We start from the raw sequence: 18,544 nt of genomic DNA, 5'->3' as shown, positions 1-18,544 counted from the left end.
GACTGATGAAGCTAGGGCTTAGCCGAAAGGTATTTGCTTGGCAATTTGAGCCAGATTACTATTTCCTTTCAGGCAGAACATTTAGTAATTAATTGAGCACCTTTCCTACAGGAAAATCCTCTATAGACAGAGGGAAGAAGAGCTTAACCCTAGTATTTGAACTGCTAGTCCTAGCACAGCAGCTCTACCTGCAAAATTGGTTGGACTGTACTTTCGTGGGTCCTAACAAAGCGGTAATGACTGGACAATACGGGGCAATTCTGATAAAATCTGTCTGCTCTCCCTTTTTTCTTTCCTCTAAAAGAAGAGAGGGAAATGACTATCTTAGATGTTCCACATTTCAAAGACATATATTTTTTTTCCTTTCATTTGGGGGGGTGGCAGCAAAATCAGACTATTTAAAGAAGCATCTGTGATATTTTAAAAGGCTCTGGTTACACTGCCTATGGGAGTGGAATAAAACATTCAAAGACAGTGCATGGGTTTGTGATCCATCCCAGCTGGGTCGCACTTGCCTGATTGCATGCATCCTTCTTGTAGGGATTTCACAGGAAACTTCAGCACCTGAAACACTGATCCCTTCCTCTGCGTTGGTCTTACAAACCACAATTTACATGTGCACAGCTCAAATGAGTCAACAGGAGCAGGGCGAAGGCACAGGTCAGATGCATTTGTGCACTCCCTGAAGTAGCCCAAGGTAGTCTATGCCACTCAGTTTTATTCCATATTACTTCTAAACTGCATATGCATAAAATGCACAAAAGGAGCCAGGAGATACATATACAACATAGTGCCCAAAACACAATGATTCCTCACTACTTTGCTATACCCCATTCACTACTGAAATGTTTAGCAAGTAGCTTAGGGTAGGATCCGTCTTATCTAACTTAGGCAAGTGAAATGGGGACATTGACATGCAGATGCACCATCCAGATTCTTTTTATGTTCAGGAGTGAAAAATGTTTCCAGAACACAATTATTTCCTTTTAACTAGGAGAGGTAATAATAAACCCTCTTCCAGGAGTGCCTGTTTCACAGTGACTGCCAGCAGCACTCACACAAGAGCTCAGAGGTGCAGTCGGTACATTCAGATGAATCCCATCCCATCCCTGCAGACTTGGGCCAGGCCTCATAGGAACAAGCAGGAAAAAGTTTCATTCACCTCGGTCGGCACTCTGACCTATCCATAACTTCAGGGTTCTCTCAAACACCCAGGCTTCTCCAGCTTAACTCCTCCGGGCAGCATCACAGCACAATCAAGAGTCAGACGTCGGGTTCAGTGCTCTGTACGCAGACATCTCTGCACCCGGCTGGCGCGAGCAGAGTCCCAGTCCCGTGTCACCTCGGTGCTTCTGAAGAAGGCAGGCTGCAATGTCTGACTTTTCTACTATTTAATGCAGTTGTCAGCTCTTACCTATTCAGGTAGTAAGGCCGCTCATTTAAACACAGTGTTACATGTTAGCACTACAAAAAGTTATAGTTTTTCTTCCTGTTTGGAACAGCTTTGGGAAATCTCTAGGAAAGACAACACATTTTCACTTACATAATCCATAGTTTGAATGCAACTAAATGAGATACAGCATAATATATGCCTGCTTCACTTGGGGAAAAAAAAAAAAAACAAAAAAACAACACTTTTTAGAGCAAGAGAAAACTGATGTTGCCAAAATAGCAGAGAGAAATCCAGCTTAGAATTGAGCAGGCACATTTCTACAGCTACTCAGTGCACGTGCCAGAGATTTAGACACGAGTCCAGTTGTAAGTGAGCACCAACCTTAGCCCTGAACACGTGTAATAACCACCTAGAGCCAACTGCCAGCTACGTGCTGTCTGCTCCATACTGCCTGGACACAAACCAGCCCTGCCCCAAAGCCGGACAGGGAGGACCTGCTTGGCACGGCCCTACTAACGTACCTCAGTGGGTTTTGGCAGCTTCTGATCGGCCATCTCAGACAGCAATGGACGGTGAAGACGCACACGGTATTTAACCATACTTCAGTCCCTTTGGGACAATGGAGCTTGAGTCTTCCTACCGTTTATTTTCACCATTATTTGAGACTGTCGGATGTCTGTTGTGGATAATTAGTAACCGATCTGGTGCACACGCTGTATTTGAGTCTGAAGAGTTAATGCTGAGAAAAACTTATGAATTCAGAAAGTTTTTAGGAAGCATCAGTCCACACAGATAGTAGGACTGAACCCAGCAATTAGCAGTGTAAGCTATATTCTGCGTTAATTATAGTTTAAGGAACCAAATATAATCTATTTTATGGACATAAAAACATGCTTTTTTCCTGTATGAATCAGTATATTTTTCAGTTTTGATTCACCTTTAGCTTCTCTCTGGCCTACAACACTTTGCTGACAAAATCTTTATTATTTAGGGTTTTCCTCTAGAAACAGGACTGCTTTCCTGCATTTGAAATATGGCCAGGGAACATTCAGCGAAGACCTTTCAAAATAGGGTGTTTTTCAGCTAGAAGGGTGGAGATGGCTACTTTCGAGAATTTTCATGTTTCCTGAAATGCCTTTTCACCCCCAGCGTAAATGAGTGATGACCTTCTGTTCTGATCCACAGGTCTGAAGCAGAATGGTCCTGCACATTCTTATAATTTCCGCAGGATCTGGTGTGATGCCAAGTTCATTTCAGCTGCTGAAGGAAACTGCTACACCTCAAGCTCAGCAGCCTTAATAGCCTTGAGCCCATAACATAATAGCATTATTCTGTACGTTAGATGGTGCATAAAATGCACTACACCAATATTTAAACTATCATGGAACCGACCAACTAAACGAGAATTGTGCCAAACAAAGGAAGCTCAATTTTGAAGTGCCCAAGCATGGCTTTGCTCCAGTCAGAACGGAGCAAAAATACATAAAATTACTGTTAGTTCTCTGTGCATTTGAGAATGAATCTGATTGTGATCCAGCGTCTCCTACTTTAACATTAATGGTGGGGGGGGGAAATGAAGGTAAAGCCAAAATGTAACTTCAAAAGAAAAAATGTATCACAATACACACACATACACATATTTATGCTTTTCTTTCAAAAAGCAGAGATATCAGCAGAATAAAGATAATGCAGCAATTTATTCTGATTTGACAGAACTGAATTCAGGTGGAGTTCCACAGTTTGTAACAGGCTTTTATTTATCTTCACCTTCAGAGCATTCTCTGCATCCTTAAACCACTGAAAACCACAGGAGTTATTCTCAACCATTACAGTTAAGACAGGAATCAAACCATGCATCTCCGTGTCACGTTCAATCAAAATGCTACCAATTTAAACAGCTGGTTGTTTTGCTCTATTAGCATCTCTGTAACTCTTTTACCTTATCTGTACCGTCACAATAGAGCCATAAAGCCCTTTTACTTATACAGAGCAGATATACTTGCTCCTGCAAGCACTGAGAAACCCACGTGCACATATTAGGCATCTGCTACCAGTCTTACTTTTTGCGCCTTTCAAGTGCTCAGAGTAAACCCTTGTGCAAAAACGTATTTCATCCTCCAAAATGCTCCAGCGCTATTATTCCAAGTGCTGCATACTCACACGTGCACTTGAAACGCAGGCACTGTTCATACACTTGCAGCTCTTGTTAACAGGGTTAAGGAGACACACGACCCCACAGAGACAACACACATCTCACATTTTATATATATTAACATTTACTGATTAAAGATAAAATATCTACCAAGTTCTTCCTAAGACGCTCATCTGTGTAACATCAAGGTACCTCCCCAAACCAAGGGACGATCATGATTAAGGCTCCTCCAACCTGCAGCGATACCTGAACATCAGATGTTGTTTGAGTAACACAGCTATGAAAGATTTGTCCATTTACTTGTCACAAGGCAGGACAGGGAGCACCCTTAGAGCAGTCCCATTGTCCTAACAGGTGATTTCAGTGCTTCTGGCAATGCAGCCTCCATTAAACTACTTCAAACTGGACACATACAAGACCTAAAATTCTCACCTAAATGTTACGTTTCTAATACATCAGAAGTGGACAACACAGTCATGTAGAAAACCACAAACTGGTCAGCAGTCCTCCTCTGGGAATTGACTCAGATGGAAAGCAGCATAGATTTGGAATATTATTTTAAACCCAACTTGAAACTCTGCAAAAGAGCTGCTACCCAACCAACTATACATACGTACGTCTACTTGACATCTGTGTTAACCTACAGAAGCCAGCTTTGAAAAAACACATGGAATAAAGACATTTAACAACCCCAACAAAGAAATCAAATCAAACGTGGAGATTCCCATCACCAGCATCATCACCAAAGCTTTGTGCAAGTAAAGGTGCATGTCTGAAACACGGCACGATGCCCTTCTCCCCAGCTCCGAGCTGGAGAAAGCTTCTCCCCATGGCTGTCAGACAGAGCATGCAGCACGGGGCAGCCCTGCTTGCACACCCTGCCTGCAATAGCCTCGTGAAAGCAGCCTGTGCCCAGCACTGAGCACCACCTCCAACATCATTCTCAACTAAAAGCATTTGCCTTCCTCCCTTTTCAGGTGGCTCTGGCACCCAAAGTTACATTGGCAGGTTCAAGCATATCTTCCTTGATGGCCTAAGTCAGTCCATGATGAAGAATTCAAATCTCCAAGTCGAGAAAATAGCCCACTGAATTTAAGCTATGAATATTTGAAGTAGCTCCATTCCAGTTTCCGTATTTTTCTTAGTATAAAGGGCTTCAGCTGGTTAACACAAAATAAAAAGATTCCAAGTACTGTTGAGAATACGACTTCTCTTCAAAAAGTTGGGTCTTTTCCCCCCTTGCACTAATCAATATTTAATAAGTAATATGTTTATTTCATTACTGATAATAAACAGATCAATAAAAGGTTATTGCATGGTATCTTCCCGTTGATATTGTAAACCTGTTTGGTTAATAAGCATTGCTTCTTTGTGGGACACTGTTTGGACTGACGACAATATTGTGAAGAAGATAAAGCAGGAACTGATGAAAGACACAAAAAAAAACAGATCAAAAAAGCCTGGATATTACTACACAATGACATTTTCTACCACTTCCAAAACCGCATTTTCATTGAAAATTGTTCTTCCTACTGCTGCAAGATGTGCTCAAAAATGAGAAATACCTGTAATGTTTACAAGATGTCACTGCAGTGAAGTATTCCTACATTTTCCTCCTCGCAGAACAACAGCGTGCTCCTATTTCCCAAGAAACAGGCCGTGTGTTCATCAGAGCAGTTCTGCGTGCACCACGCGAGCTCTTCCAGCAGCACACTGCACCCAGCGCTCGTGCCAACGCAATTTGTGCCACAGCAATCTGTTGGGCTCAGACAGAGCCGCTCAAGCCCAAGGGAAGTTTCACGCAGCCCAGGCCCAAACATGGGATCCCTCCCAGCACCATGAGCACCTGAAGGACAGCCCCACCTCCCCTTCACTGGGGCACAGATGGTGCATCAGAGCCTCCTCTCCCCCCGGTCTCCTTTCACAGCCTCCAGTTCCTCTCGAGCAGTATCAGCACTGCTTTCAGCTTACCTCAAGTTCAAAATAACCACCAGGTGGAAACACAAAGTGCCACTTCAGTGCCTCCTTAGCTAACCCTTGGCCCTTCTGCAGCTCCTTGGTGGTGCTGAGAAAGCAAACACCTCGGTCACAGGTGGCCTCGGGCAACGCCAGGCTGGCTGAGGTCACCCAAATCAGCATCCCCATCCTGCCAGCCCAGCCCTCCCGCTCAGAGGCAGCCACAGTCCCGCAGGGGGAACTGAAGCTCTCCTTTCCGTCCCAGCCAGCCCTCAGCTCAGCTGGGGTCTCCCTCCGTCGCTCTCGCTTGAGGCCTGGCAGTGCCCCAGGTGTTGAGAACACGGTTGGTTGGTTTCCAGAAGCGTTGGGGGTCTTCACATGGAGCCTTGTGCGCTCCATCAGGCAGACTTTCGGGGGCCAGCTCTCCCAGACTCCTCAGATAACACAGGCGATGTCCAGCTTCGGGGGGCGAGGGAAGCAGCAACGCTTCGGGACACACGCGTGCCCGCTAAGCCTCGTAGCATCAAAGAGCAGAGCGGGACAGCCGGGGCCCTGCCCAACACTTCCCGGCGCTTCACAGGCCAGCACTTGCTTTTATTGTTATTCTTATGCTTTCTGAAATAAACAGCACGGAAAAAAAACAATGCTAATTGACGACAGCTTACACTGTGACAGCCAAATACACCGAGCTGGAGATCGGAGTGGAAAGGTTTTAATCATCCATACTTACAAATTTAAGGACAAGACTAAAAGTAACTAAGTATACCCTGGGCCTGTCTGCTAATCCCATAGCTGCTCTCCCAGCACTCCAAAGATGCCAAGTTAATTAACATTAATTATTAACACCCTCACAACCTTTACAGTTAACACTGTAATGTTAGAAACTAAAGAAATTCACTTAAGATACACTGACTGCCTTTTTTGAAGGAGGCAGCCCTAATTTTGCAGGTTTTTGGTTAATAGCTGAGGTTTGGTTTTGCTTGCCTGTTTTTTTCATTAGTTGGTACTACTGGAAGTTAAAATACACTCAAGCTTACAACATTCATTTTACAAGCCTTCATAAGTAAAGCTTGGGTGTAGAACCTGCAATTAGACTAGAAAATGCACTATAAAAAGAGTTTATTAGCATTTCTAAAGAGGATCGGAACTATCTGAAAGCTTTTTTCCCTGCAACTTTGAGAAGTGAGATTTTACTAAAAATACAACACGGAATAGGGAAATAGTTGGAAGGAGCATGAAAAAAGAAAGGGAATGACAGGAAGACAAATATTATCAATACCTATTAATAATACCATATACTCCCCAAATCAACACATATTACAACAGATTTGCAAAACCCGTGTCATGAGGAAAAGGTTTCCAAGTGTGCCATCTGACTGTGCTTCCTTCTATCCTGGAGGGAACGTGCTCAAGTAGCACAGAGTTTATAAAGGCCATGAATGAGCACAAATACAATTCAGTGACCTCCAGTGTCCTTGTCACCCACGAGTGATATTTATGCATGCGAGGCTAATCTGAAGCCTCTCTCAAACTCACATTCATCATTAGCCCATCAGATGCTGCCTCGACCATATATCTCTACCTGGATGCTTGCTAATCTTTGACTACTAAACAGGGATAAACCAGAAATTTTATACTGGGACCCCATCGCTCTGCTATTTGGACCTACCCGACTGCCAGTGCCTTTTGCAGGAGAGCCGAACGTACCCTTTAGGTGGGACTTGTCCCCTGTGGAACGGTACTTAGTGGGAACATTCACAAGCTGAATTCTCAGGTCGTATACATCAGCACGGGCCCACTCTGCTCAGTGGAAGCACGCCAGATCCCACCAGCTGAGGATCCGGCCATCCATTTTCAAGGTACTCTATAAATTAATTAAGCTTTATAACAACCTTGCAAGGTTAAGCAGTACAACAGAGAAGTAGGAAAAGCGCAAGAACTCCAAGCCTGTGGCACACTAGAAAACCCTACTATGCAAAGGGTGAATATCCTGACAGCTTTTCTTTCTAATTCAGTTCTTCCCCAGACAAAACTCTTCTCTATACTCCACAAAGCCAAAAATAGTTGCAACAGCAGGTTGCAGCACTAAGAATTGAATTTGGAAGCCCTGTACCCAGGCACATGACTACTGCAGGACCTGAGACCTCCAGAACAGGCAGCTGAGGTTGTATGGAGTCCATCCATCTGCTCAGCCCAGCCACCAAGACGTTGCCTTGCCTTGCGTTCAGAGTAACCATTAAAAAAGAGCTATCTTACGTACTACAAAGGCAAATAACTGCAAGAGTGCAAATAAGCACTTCAGCTCTGTTAAGATTTGTTCCTGGAGTTTAGAAGAGCAGTGCGCAGTCAGCAGACACCCTCCTGTTTCCCAGGCCGTTACAGAAGCCGCTGGGCACAGACGCCGAGGTCTCACTGGAAGGGCAGTTCCGCACACTGCATCGACACGGCTTCTGTGTTGGTATTTGGTAACAGCGATGAGAAGACTGAAGCAGGGAACAAAAGAAAGCATGGGAAGATGGAAGATTCAAAAACTTATGAAGACAGTCTTAGGAACAACCAAGCCGTCTCCCTGCGTAAGCCAAGGGCAGGAATGTCCTGTGGGGACAGGACAAGGGTCAATGGCCACAACATGGAGCACAGGAAGTTCCGCACCAACATGTGAAAGAAATTCTTCACAGTGAGGGTGACGGAGCACCAGGACAGGCTGCCCAGGGAGGTTGTGGAGTCTCCTTCTCTGGAGATATTCAAGGCCCATCTGGACGCCTACCTGGGCAACCTGCTCTAGGGAACCTGCCTTGGCAGGGGGGTTGGACCCGATGATCTCTTGAGGTCCCTTCCAACCCCTACAGTTCTACAATTCTGAATTTCACCCAGTAGTCCCTGCGGTGACCCGATGTCGCCGTTGCAAAGTGTGTCTTGCTGCCCCCCGGCACTCAGCCCGAGCCCAACTCACCTCGCTGGAGGCAGGGCCGGTCATGCCGAGCTGCATGATTTGCTGTGCTCTCAAAGGGTTTCTACAGCCCATGCTGGAAGGGCTTGGGAAGGCTCCCAGCATTCTCTCCTGCTTTTTGCAGGCCTGCAACCTTGGCCCAAATTGCTCCGTTGACACACATCACTTTAGTCCCTCAAAAAATGCAACAGCTGCTAATTCAGAGCACCTTTCTAAGGCACAGATCAGTGCCCTGCCTGGCAAAGATGACCAAAGAGCAGCTGGAACAAACTCCACCACCAGAAGAGCTCTTTCACTTCAACCCCTGCAATCCCACAGCTCAGCATGTGGAGCAGGAGCAAGTCTTCAAAGGCACACCCCGAGCATCAGCTTGACCTTCGGCATCCGGAGCACCCACGGCCCTTCATCTGAATGAACACAAACATCCCTCCAAATTTAAATCACAGCCTTTCAAAGACACAAGTGCTCGCAGCTACAAAACAAACTCCGGTGCAGCTCCAAGACTCTGCTGTGCCACATGCAGTACGGAAGGTTTCTGGCTGTCGGTCGGAGTGTATAATAGGCCTGATTTATAGTTATCAGCATGGGACTTGATTCGAAAGCTCAATCACCGTGACTTCTCACAGTGGGGTTTGCATGCTGCAACGGGTCTCAAAATTGGAGAGGAATTTACCTCCCGCTGCCGAACATTACATAACAATCAACAGAAAACAAGCGGAGAGCAGCAGGAGGTCCCCATCATTAGCCCGCACAGTCATGTTAATGGAGATGTACACACACTCATCTATCTGCACTTATTATGGAGCTTGCCAGACTGTGGGATTACATGGCAAGAAGGACTAAGATAGGGAGAGAGACAGGACGCGAAGAGCTTAGAAATTCAAGTCAGTCCACCGAGATTTCCACGTTAATGACGTGCTGGGGTGTGGGAGGTCTGTATCTCGCGTAGCAGAGAGGCCTGGGGGCCTCAGGAGGCGCCTGCAACCTCATGCACTGAGAAATGCAGCTTTTCCTCTACAGGAACAGCTTCTGCCAAGGTGACAGTTCCACCTCCAAGGAAGGATGCTGCACATCCACAAACTTTTCCAGAACTGCAAACATCCATCAGTACACCCATACTGCTCTCCATCCCCAAACAGTCACAGACTTCAGCACAAATTGGATGTTTCCAATTAGACAAAAGCCCCTGTAGGTACTTCTGCCAGGTTGGCATACAGAAGAAGGAAAGGAAAAATATAACAACTTTAAAGAGATATTCAAACCAGAAGAGCTCATTTCAGCCTTTACATTTTTGGATAGTAGTAGCTGGGTTTATGTATGATGCGGTGTCCTCAACACAACAAAAGTACTATAAAACATAAGTAAATCTCACAAGACTGAGGGATAAGAACAGTTCAATTTGTGTTTTTGTTGTTTAAAAGTGTTTGAACGCACGATGGGACTAACAAAGGTGAACCAAGGCAGCAGCAGAAACCAGCCGCATCACACCTCTCTCTCCAGCCACCACGCTGACTTATGTAAATATTCCCTTTTTCCCCCCTCAAGCCAGCAATTTTTCCCTCCACCCCCACCCAGGGTAAAAACAGAAACTTCAGACCAAAACTCGAGCATACAAGGTTAAGAAAAGGTCAAGACCCTCTGAGTCCCTCTGTGGTAATGTAGCATGGAGGAGGCAATCCATTTCCCCTGCCCCAGCAGCCCCGAACCGCCGAGCATCTCTAATGGCCTGAGACTCTTCTCCTCAACGCTCCGCAGGTTCTGCCCAGATCACTGAGTTATGGATCTAACTCGCGTCATTTCTTTTAACAAAATTAGGAGTGACAGAGTTAAACAATCATTATATTATAATCAAATCAACTGGAATGTCATTAGCTTTCCAGAGTGCCATTTTGTTTTCTGATTAATTCCGTGGTTCCTGTAAGAAACACTCCTTCCTCAGCCGCCAGAAACAACCAGTGCATTAACCCCACTCAGCCGCTTTTTGCCCCTGGACCAACGATCAGCCAAAAGATACGTTGCTTCACCCACTCCCACCCCAGAAGTGCTTTACCTCTGCTTCTCCCCATCAATACATCGACCCAGAACTATTTGTAAACTATTGGTCATTTTGTGTTTTTAAAGTAATAGCCCCCTGCAGAACTCGGCCACAAATTGATCTGTTTGCACGCAGACCTGGGAGGCAGCTGTTGCAAGGACAAGACAGACCAGCAACAACCAAGGAGCCTTCTGTGTGCTTCCGCGTGGTTTTTAGGGGATCCTTAGTACAGAGCGAGCTGCCCTACACAGCCATCTCAGCCCCCTCTATCCTGAACACTCGTAACAAGCTCATAGGGGAAACGGTAGCACTGAAGGCTGAAGAACAAGGGACTAACATAAGGGAACTGAAAAGGGGGCTAAATGCTTCTAGGCTCCACTTCAGTAGTGTTAAAGAGAGCTGTCTGATCAGTGAATGTCCCGTTATTTCTCCAAGTCAGGTCTCTAGCCACAACACGTTACATACACTGTTACAACAGTGCTCTTATTCTCTTTCTTTTTTTTCCTTCCCCTGGGAGACGTGTAAAGCCACAACAATGGTTAAACTCCCTAATGAATTCTAGCTATTGTGTCACTGAATCTCCTCCTTGTTCTTACCTTACAGTTAACCTATTTGCACTTTGGGGGCAGGATCAGCCTTTTTGTTTTGTTTCTGAACCAGTCCACCACGGGAACCACGGCATGCAATTACGGCTCAGTGGTAAAATAAACTAACAGATACTGGTGAAGAGCTAAGATGTATAAAATATGAGTTTTTAAAATTTAGTTTCAAGCTAATGGAGAAGAAATTAAACAATTCTGCCTGTGCCCTGTCTTCACAAGCTATCTTTGCCACAGTATAGCTCGGGCCAGAAGCCCATCTCCAGGCCAGCGAGCCTTAACTCGGCACAGCCAAGCTGTGTCAGCTCAGGAGAGCTGAGGACCTTCTGCTTCCATTTTGATCATTTCCCCTGGGAGATCATCTGAAGCAATCCACCAAAACTACACAAAGTTAGCTTCTTGCTGTAAGCCAACGCGAGCACATGTTCACTGCCCTACCTCCGTCCTTGCCTCTATGCAGTAATATAAAAATAAAACTCACCAAGAACTTTCAAACAAAGACTAGTTTCTTGGCAGAAGGGTGAGAAACCAGTTCCATACAAGGCACAGATGTTATCTTACACATACTGATACTACTTGCGAACAGTTAAGACCACAGGTATCTCATTTCATCACAACTCTACCACGCTCCATCTTCAACGAAAAATTCTTCATTGGCTCAGCTCACCCAGGTCTGATTTTAGGCAAACAAGCCCACTTTGGCTGGCTGTCATGTCTCACTGGTGAACTGAGAGACGCGAGCACTGGAGCAGCCCTTGCCCTTGCTGCTTATTGCTGGGGCAGAGAGGCTGCAGCCACAGCAGGGGAGAGCAGGGCCGAGCAAGGAAGAGCTGGTGCTGTCCCCTGCCAGGTGCCACCAGCATCCCGTGTGTCAGCACCACTTGTTTGCTCAGCCTGCGATTCCTCTCTAGGGATTGCTGCAGCTCCGCTCCAACGACCCCACAGAGCGGCGTTTGCTGGAGCACAGCGTAATCTTGCTCTCCGTGCAGAACCAGAAATTCAGGAGTCATATTAGAGCTCCACGGTTCAGTGGGAAGACTGGCCTTTTGCCACACAAAGCAGCCGCTGTGGAAATCGAAACCTCGGGTTCCACAAGACAATGCTAACTCCCACATTTACAGCGACAGCAACTTAGAAGAGGACAAGACTCTGCTTTTATCGTATCAGCGGCATATCCTGGGCAGGATCAGGACATATATCAGTCAGGAAAAAAATATTTAAAGTGCCTCTTGCTCTCGCCTTTACCATGTTTTCTTTTGTGCAGCTGTGTCAGGCCCCTACAGCTTAAAGCAGCAATGTGCATCCTGCCTAGCGCTGCCTCTAGATTAGGAACCTGCGTGACACCAAGCAGCCAGGAAGGGGTTGCAAAATACCCGAAGGGGCAGCAAGAGATGTCACATCACAGCAAAACCTACTTTGGGAGGAACTTTAAACCCCATGTTTTGCTCCCCGTGGTGTAACTCCACTACAAAACCAACGACGGTGGCGCCCATCCTGCAGGGGCTGGGACCCCAGGGTATCCGAGGGACACTGCGAGAGCCGCTGGGTTTAACGCTCAACGTTAGCCCTTCGTAGTCCATCTGAAGCACAACGGGAACTACGCTGTACATTCTCGCATGCCACCTACTGGTGCCTTATTTATCCACCAAGTATATTTTATAGGAAACAACATATAGAAAGCATAGGCGGTGCGTTTATGAATACCGCTCAAAGTCACTTCTGAATGGACACGGGGGAAGGCGCGAGGGGCAGTTCAGCAGGCAGGAGCTCCCCGTCCCCGTCCTGCAGAAGGTGATTAGTTATTGCTGAAAACTTCAGCCATGGACCAACATCCTAATGACGGTGAGAAACAGCACCAAGGGATGCAGGACAGAAAATGCCGCTCGGCACCAAGGCAGATTTCCCATGAGGAAGGAAAACCAGGGAAGCGATCCCAGCCGGGAGCTGGCTGCGAGCAAGTCTCTGCTGCTGCTCTGCAGAGCGCGGCTCGGGCTGCGACCCCACCACCAGCACAGCTACGACTGCCCACAAAACTACCAATATTACGAGCATTTAATCAGCTGTGCATCGCAGAAAAGAACGTGTTGTTTAATCAACTTCTTTTTCCTAAAAAAAAGTCTTTATTTAAAAGCAGAGCTCTCAGGTTCTCACTTAAGTCTAACCAAAAGGAGGCACGGGGAGGGAGGGGCTGAGGAAAAGTAAAATAAAAATCAATGAATCTACGCTAATAAAGGTTATAGGAGTGAAATTTACACTGGATGCAAGTATGATCTTGTAGTCTTTTTATTTTTTTGGCATGCTGCCCCAGCGTGATTTACGTCGCGATAACATGATGGAGCCTCCACCATTGAAAGGAATTAAATAAAAATGCAATAAAGGAGTACAAAATCAATCCGCTTACAGTTTTGTTTAATAAAAATTCATGAAGGATGGGCGGGCAGGCCCATAAGAAATACACCAGTTCAATGAGGGGGCTCTATCAAGCCAACAGCCATTAGAGTGTAGCAGCAGGATAGGATTATTGAACATTAGCATGAGTTAGCTGTGTGCCAGTGTGTTGAATATGCCTCAGTTCCCCCATCATTCCAAGCTCTGTCATTGCTGCCAGTCAATAGTGCATCTATCACCTGGAATAATGGCCAAGAAAAGTACAAGAGATGGGGATTTGACCTTGACTGAGAAGCTGATCCATGGGGACTTTCCAACAGGGGAGGAATTTTTTCAGCTGGGGGAAAAATATGTATATACACCCACACATACACACAGCTGATGCAGTCTACCCCTAGAAGTCAGGGCTACCTGTGCTTTCCCCAGGCTGAATTCAGCCCTGAGTTGTCACGGTTCACAGCTGACTGACCCTTCTGCCCTCAGGAGTTATTTGCTTTAAAGGTAAATCGTCGTTCATTTTCCTAACTACAGGCTGAAGTCTGAATACACAGGCAAACAAACAAATACCCCGGCAAACAAAGTGGTGCCCTACACCACTGCAAACAAAGAATTCCCAAGCCCGGTTGCCACACCAGCTTCACAACAGGAGCTGGGAGACTTGGCCTTGCACTTTTCTTCCAGTAGGCACCCTAAATGCTATAGCTTACTGCCATCTCAACACAAAAAGGGGCATTTTGTGGCCACAGGTTACACAGATGAGCATCTGAGAACAGAACAGAGCCAGCCAAATCCACCCAGCATTTCTCGGTTTTTCACCTAAAGAACAATTTGACCGATAATGGAACAGAGCTAGTTCAATTACTCCTGGAGCAAGCTGCCTTGTTTTAGGAAAACTCATTTGCTCTGTCCTGAAATCCACATTCTTTAGTTTGCCGTCTATTAGTGCATGGGGTTCAAGCACAGACATGTCTGAAAAACGCAAGTGTGCACTGCATGAGCAAAACCAAGTGTGCGGGTCACACATGAAACATTCCCACTGGAAGTGCTCACAAAATATGTTAAGTGTGTGATGTCACCTAGTGGTCAGGACACACAGGGGACCGGCAGTTAATTAACGTTAATTCCTCCACTAGATGAAGACACGCTGAGGCCTCCCAGAACCCCTACCAAATACAGACTGCTAGAGGTCGGACGAGATAGCTTTCGGTTTACGCACCTGGGACTGGGTACACACAGAGCAGAAACAGTGGGATGTGACTCATTTCCTCCACCACCAGTAACCAGGAATGCTCACGCTGCTAATACTGAACTCCTTATTCCCTGTGCTTGATCCAAGTCACAAAAAAAAAAAAAGTTAAATCAAGCCTTTTCAACAACAAGAGTGATGATATCATGTTGCAAGTCTGCAGACACCCCTGAGCAGATAAAAGCACAGAACCCATCAGTCACCATAAATTATCCCCACGTCTGCCTTGTGCACGGAGCTTCGTTCGGGGTTCGGCAGAGCACGAGGCAATACCCTCCAACACCTCCACTTGTGCCACCCGGGCACTGGGTCCCTGGGATCTCGCAATCCACCCACACCCCTCTCCCAGCTGGGTGAACGACCATGCCCGGGGAAGCACTTGAGGTTGCACCTTCCACACACCAGCCTAGAGACAGCTCAGCTTACGTACACAGCAGTCGCTTTCCAGATCTCTCTGCTCTAAGTACTCACCACCACCAACAACCAAACAAAAGGCAAAATGCCGTATTAGCCCATTGCTTCCCCACCCAGCTCCTGAGCTTCTCCAAAAAAAGCCTTAGGCCAAGCAAAACGGCCCTGCCAGAGATTTCCTGGTAGGCTCTTTCTTGCTGTTCCAGTACGTTGACTTGAAGGACAATAACCTCCTGCTTGTTTAACAACTTGTCCCTGCTATGTAATTACACTCCTTTTAATTGGCATGCGGGGTTTAATCATCTCTTGGGACCCAGCTTCCAGCGCTTCTCATTAACTGCCGGCGCACACTCTTGTTCTGAGGACAGGGGGAAGTGCTCCAGAACAGTGCACAGGGGAAGGGTCTCTCCATTTCAGAAATTAAAGACAAGTAGCTGAGCTTACAGCCACGCGTTGCCAATCTCACTGTCACACGCACTCCTCTGAGTCAGTGAAGTCCCGTCCATAACACACCCAGCCACCTCTGCACCTCCTGGGAGAGGCAACCGGCCCTGCTCGCATCCACATGAGCTGCTTGAGAGACTTAGAGAAGTGCGAAGGCAGCCGTGGTTGAGGAACTGCTGCAAGGAATCCCCTTGGCAGAAGCAGAGAACAGAGCGTACGCCGGGGCTGTGCTGGGCTGAGCCTCTTACACCTGAGGAGCGGCTCCCTGTACGCATAACCTCAGCTGTTCTGATAGTTCTTAAAGGTTTGCAAATCTAAACTGTTCTCAAAACTGTCAGAAAAAATAAAGCGATACCTAGAACTACATTAAAGTTTTTAATTCTGTGGAAAGCGCCTCCTGCTCCACGCTGAATGAGTACAAGTAGAAGGCTCTGCAATGCAGAGGGCCCACAAAACAAAGGACTCGCCAAAGGTCAGAAGGGAGCAAGTTTGGAAGCAACCACCAGGAAGCCAGCAACAAAAAGGAGGCCAGGCAGTGGAGGGGCTAAAAGCAGAGCTGACTATTTCCATACACCAAGCACCCCACCTTGCCACCCTACGAGCCTGCGAACAGCTACCCCCACAAAGCACCAGGAGGCAGCAACACGTTTCTAGCCCAGCCGGGCCTCCTAGGATGGACCTGTGAAAGGCAAAGCATGTTCTGAAGCTACAGGACAATCAGAATGACTTATCCTACCTGCAAATCCCTCTCACACTCTGCTTCTGGCCTGCAGATATTGGAGGCAACCTCTAAGAATTAAATTATACTTACTATTATAAAACATTATGAGCCTTGGCTCAACCTTAATTCCCTCTAGGCTACAGAAGAAAACTTTTCTTAGGTATGGACTGTCAGCAGAGACATCAGACTGACAGCACCAGAGAAGAGACGGGGTTGCAATGGGCAGCTTTTTATGTCAAAGAGCTGACCTCGCTCACAGTTTCCCCGAGGAGGACCTGGGCACGCAGTCACCCTTACACCAGCTTTACACTCAGACTGAACCAGAGACAAGCTGTAACTTCAGGAGTTCAGGTGTATGAGTTCTCTCTAACGGTTCAAAGGAAGACTAACAACAAACAGGTAACTATTGCCAAGGGGTTGGCTGGTTGGTTTTTATTCATTTCTTTCCAAACTCAAACCTTGTTCCCCATCTTTTATCAGTGTAAAAGAGGAGAGGGATAATAGATGGAGGGAAAATGATACTTCCCAACAATATTACATGGTACAGAAATTGTTATCAAAAATTACCACAAAACAATCAAGAATTCCAATGCTTCTTAAACAGAAGTTGATTTTTCTTAATGCTAACCCATAAGTATGCATCACCAACTGGATGTTAGCTGTGTACCCATCAGAACATGTGTTCCCCATTCCAACCACCACCAAGCCACCATGCAAACAACCTGTTGGTGGCACACGCAACTTACCTTTCATCTTCTCTACATGAGAGCTTTTCACATTGCAAGCCCCAGCCAGAGGGGTACCTCACATCTGTAGTACAACTGGCTGCAACACGTTACAAAGGCGATGCAAACTCTTCCAATAACACAAACTAGTGGCAAATCCCAAATAACCACAGTACAGCCGCTATTTCCTTGGAAGAGCAAAGTTTCTATTTTCCTTCATTGTAGCTAAGAAATCACAGAATTTGAGCATGGGCTCTGTTTGTAATATAAGGTACAAGACATTAGATTTCATGATGGACTCCTGGCAGCAAAGCGGGCTGTACAGAGGTTTAGAAAGCCTCCACAGAGAGAACCGCTGCGTTCCAAGCAGTCAGCGCACCAGCAGCTGTTCACAGAAGGATGAACCAAGGACACGATACACCACAGAAAAATGGAAAAGGATATTTGACATCTGGTGAAGAAACAACACTATGTTAAACTTATACTGGCAGGGCCTTGAGATCCAAGTAGTTTTCTATTACTTCTCAGCCACGCTCGGCAGGTTTGTTTGATTTTTCCATCAGAATCCTGCAGCTCAGTTCACTTTACCAGAGGGGGAAGTTGCTGGGAAAGGGACTGAGAAACAAGAATCTGTCAAGGAGTTGTTTTATTTCCTACAGCACTGGCTGACTGACCAAAATCCTATAAAAAAAAAAAATCAAATTCAGGAAAAAGCCCTGAACGTGTCAAGGCTTTTGGAACAAATGGCACAATAGGTTTTTCCTGTAGCTATAGGCATGTATTTCTTCTTATTTTTTATTTATTTATTTAAGCCCCTGTAACACACCATTTCCCCCAAAGGGCTGCAAAGGTTCAAAGGCTTTGAGAGCACCAATAAATCATGACCACATAAATGTCCTGTAGTGAAGTTTGATTCTTATTTACCCGGGGTCTTTGGGCCAGTGCTCAGTCTGTGTTGGAGGAGGCAGATTTACTTCTCCTGAGATGCCCTCAATTCACAGAGCGCTCATCTTTCAAGCAGCACCACTCCAGGCCTCAGCTGCCAAAACACTTTTAGCTGCAAGTTTCCATCATTTGCTTTATCACACTTCCCTTTCCCCTCCCAGATACTGGTCTAAACGAAGTTATGTTTAGAAATACCTTGCGAGTGGCCAGACAGAGTCAAAGAACCTCTGTAAATCACTGCCGTATGCAGAAGTTCAGCCTTCAGAAGACTTTCTCCGTACCCCGTCCTCTGCTATGATTTCCTCTCTACAGCAAGCTTATTGCACGGCATAGCAGGAAAGCTCAGCACACGTCCCTGCAGATAGTGAGAGTGGAGTATGAGAAGCAAGGAACGTTAATAACGGGAAAGATGAACTATTTTAGATGAATTGGATGTCCAGTTGCAAAGCCAGCACGCACTTGTGGCCCGCAGGCAGAACGGCAGCATAACAGCCCGCCCCACAGCCCCCATCCATCCAACTGCACCAAGAGCACAGCAACCACCAACACAAGTCCCAGCAGTTTGATTAATGGCAGCAC

General features: G+C 46.3%; 1 protein-coding gene across 1 annotated transcript in view; it reads right to left on the bottom strand.

Annotated features, from left to right (window-relative positions):
• Positions 1 to 18,544, bottom strand: part of LOC308178992 (uncharacterized protein) — a 383,170-nt gene that overhangs the window by 349,562 nt on the left and 15,064 nt on the right. Inside the window, exon 2 of the mRNA XM_080558356.1 lies at positions 18,161 to 18,320. The gene's annotated coding sequence lies outside the window, so the exon portion shown is untranslated. The remainder of the gene's footprint in view (positions 1 to 18,160; positions 18,321 to 18,544) is intronic.

Source organism: Anser brachyrhynchus (assembly GCF_964034855.1).
Source record: "Anser brachyrhynchus genome assembly, chromosome: 16".
Taxonomy (NCBI): domain Eukaryota; kingdom Metazoa; phylum Chordata; class Aves; order Anseriformes; family Anatidae; genus Anser; species Anser brachyrhynchus.
This window is presented reverse-complemented; position numbering and strand designations above follow the sequence as displayed.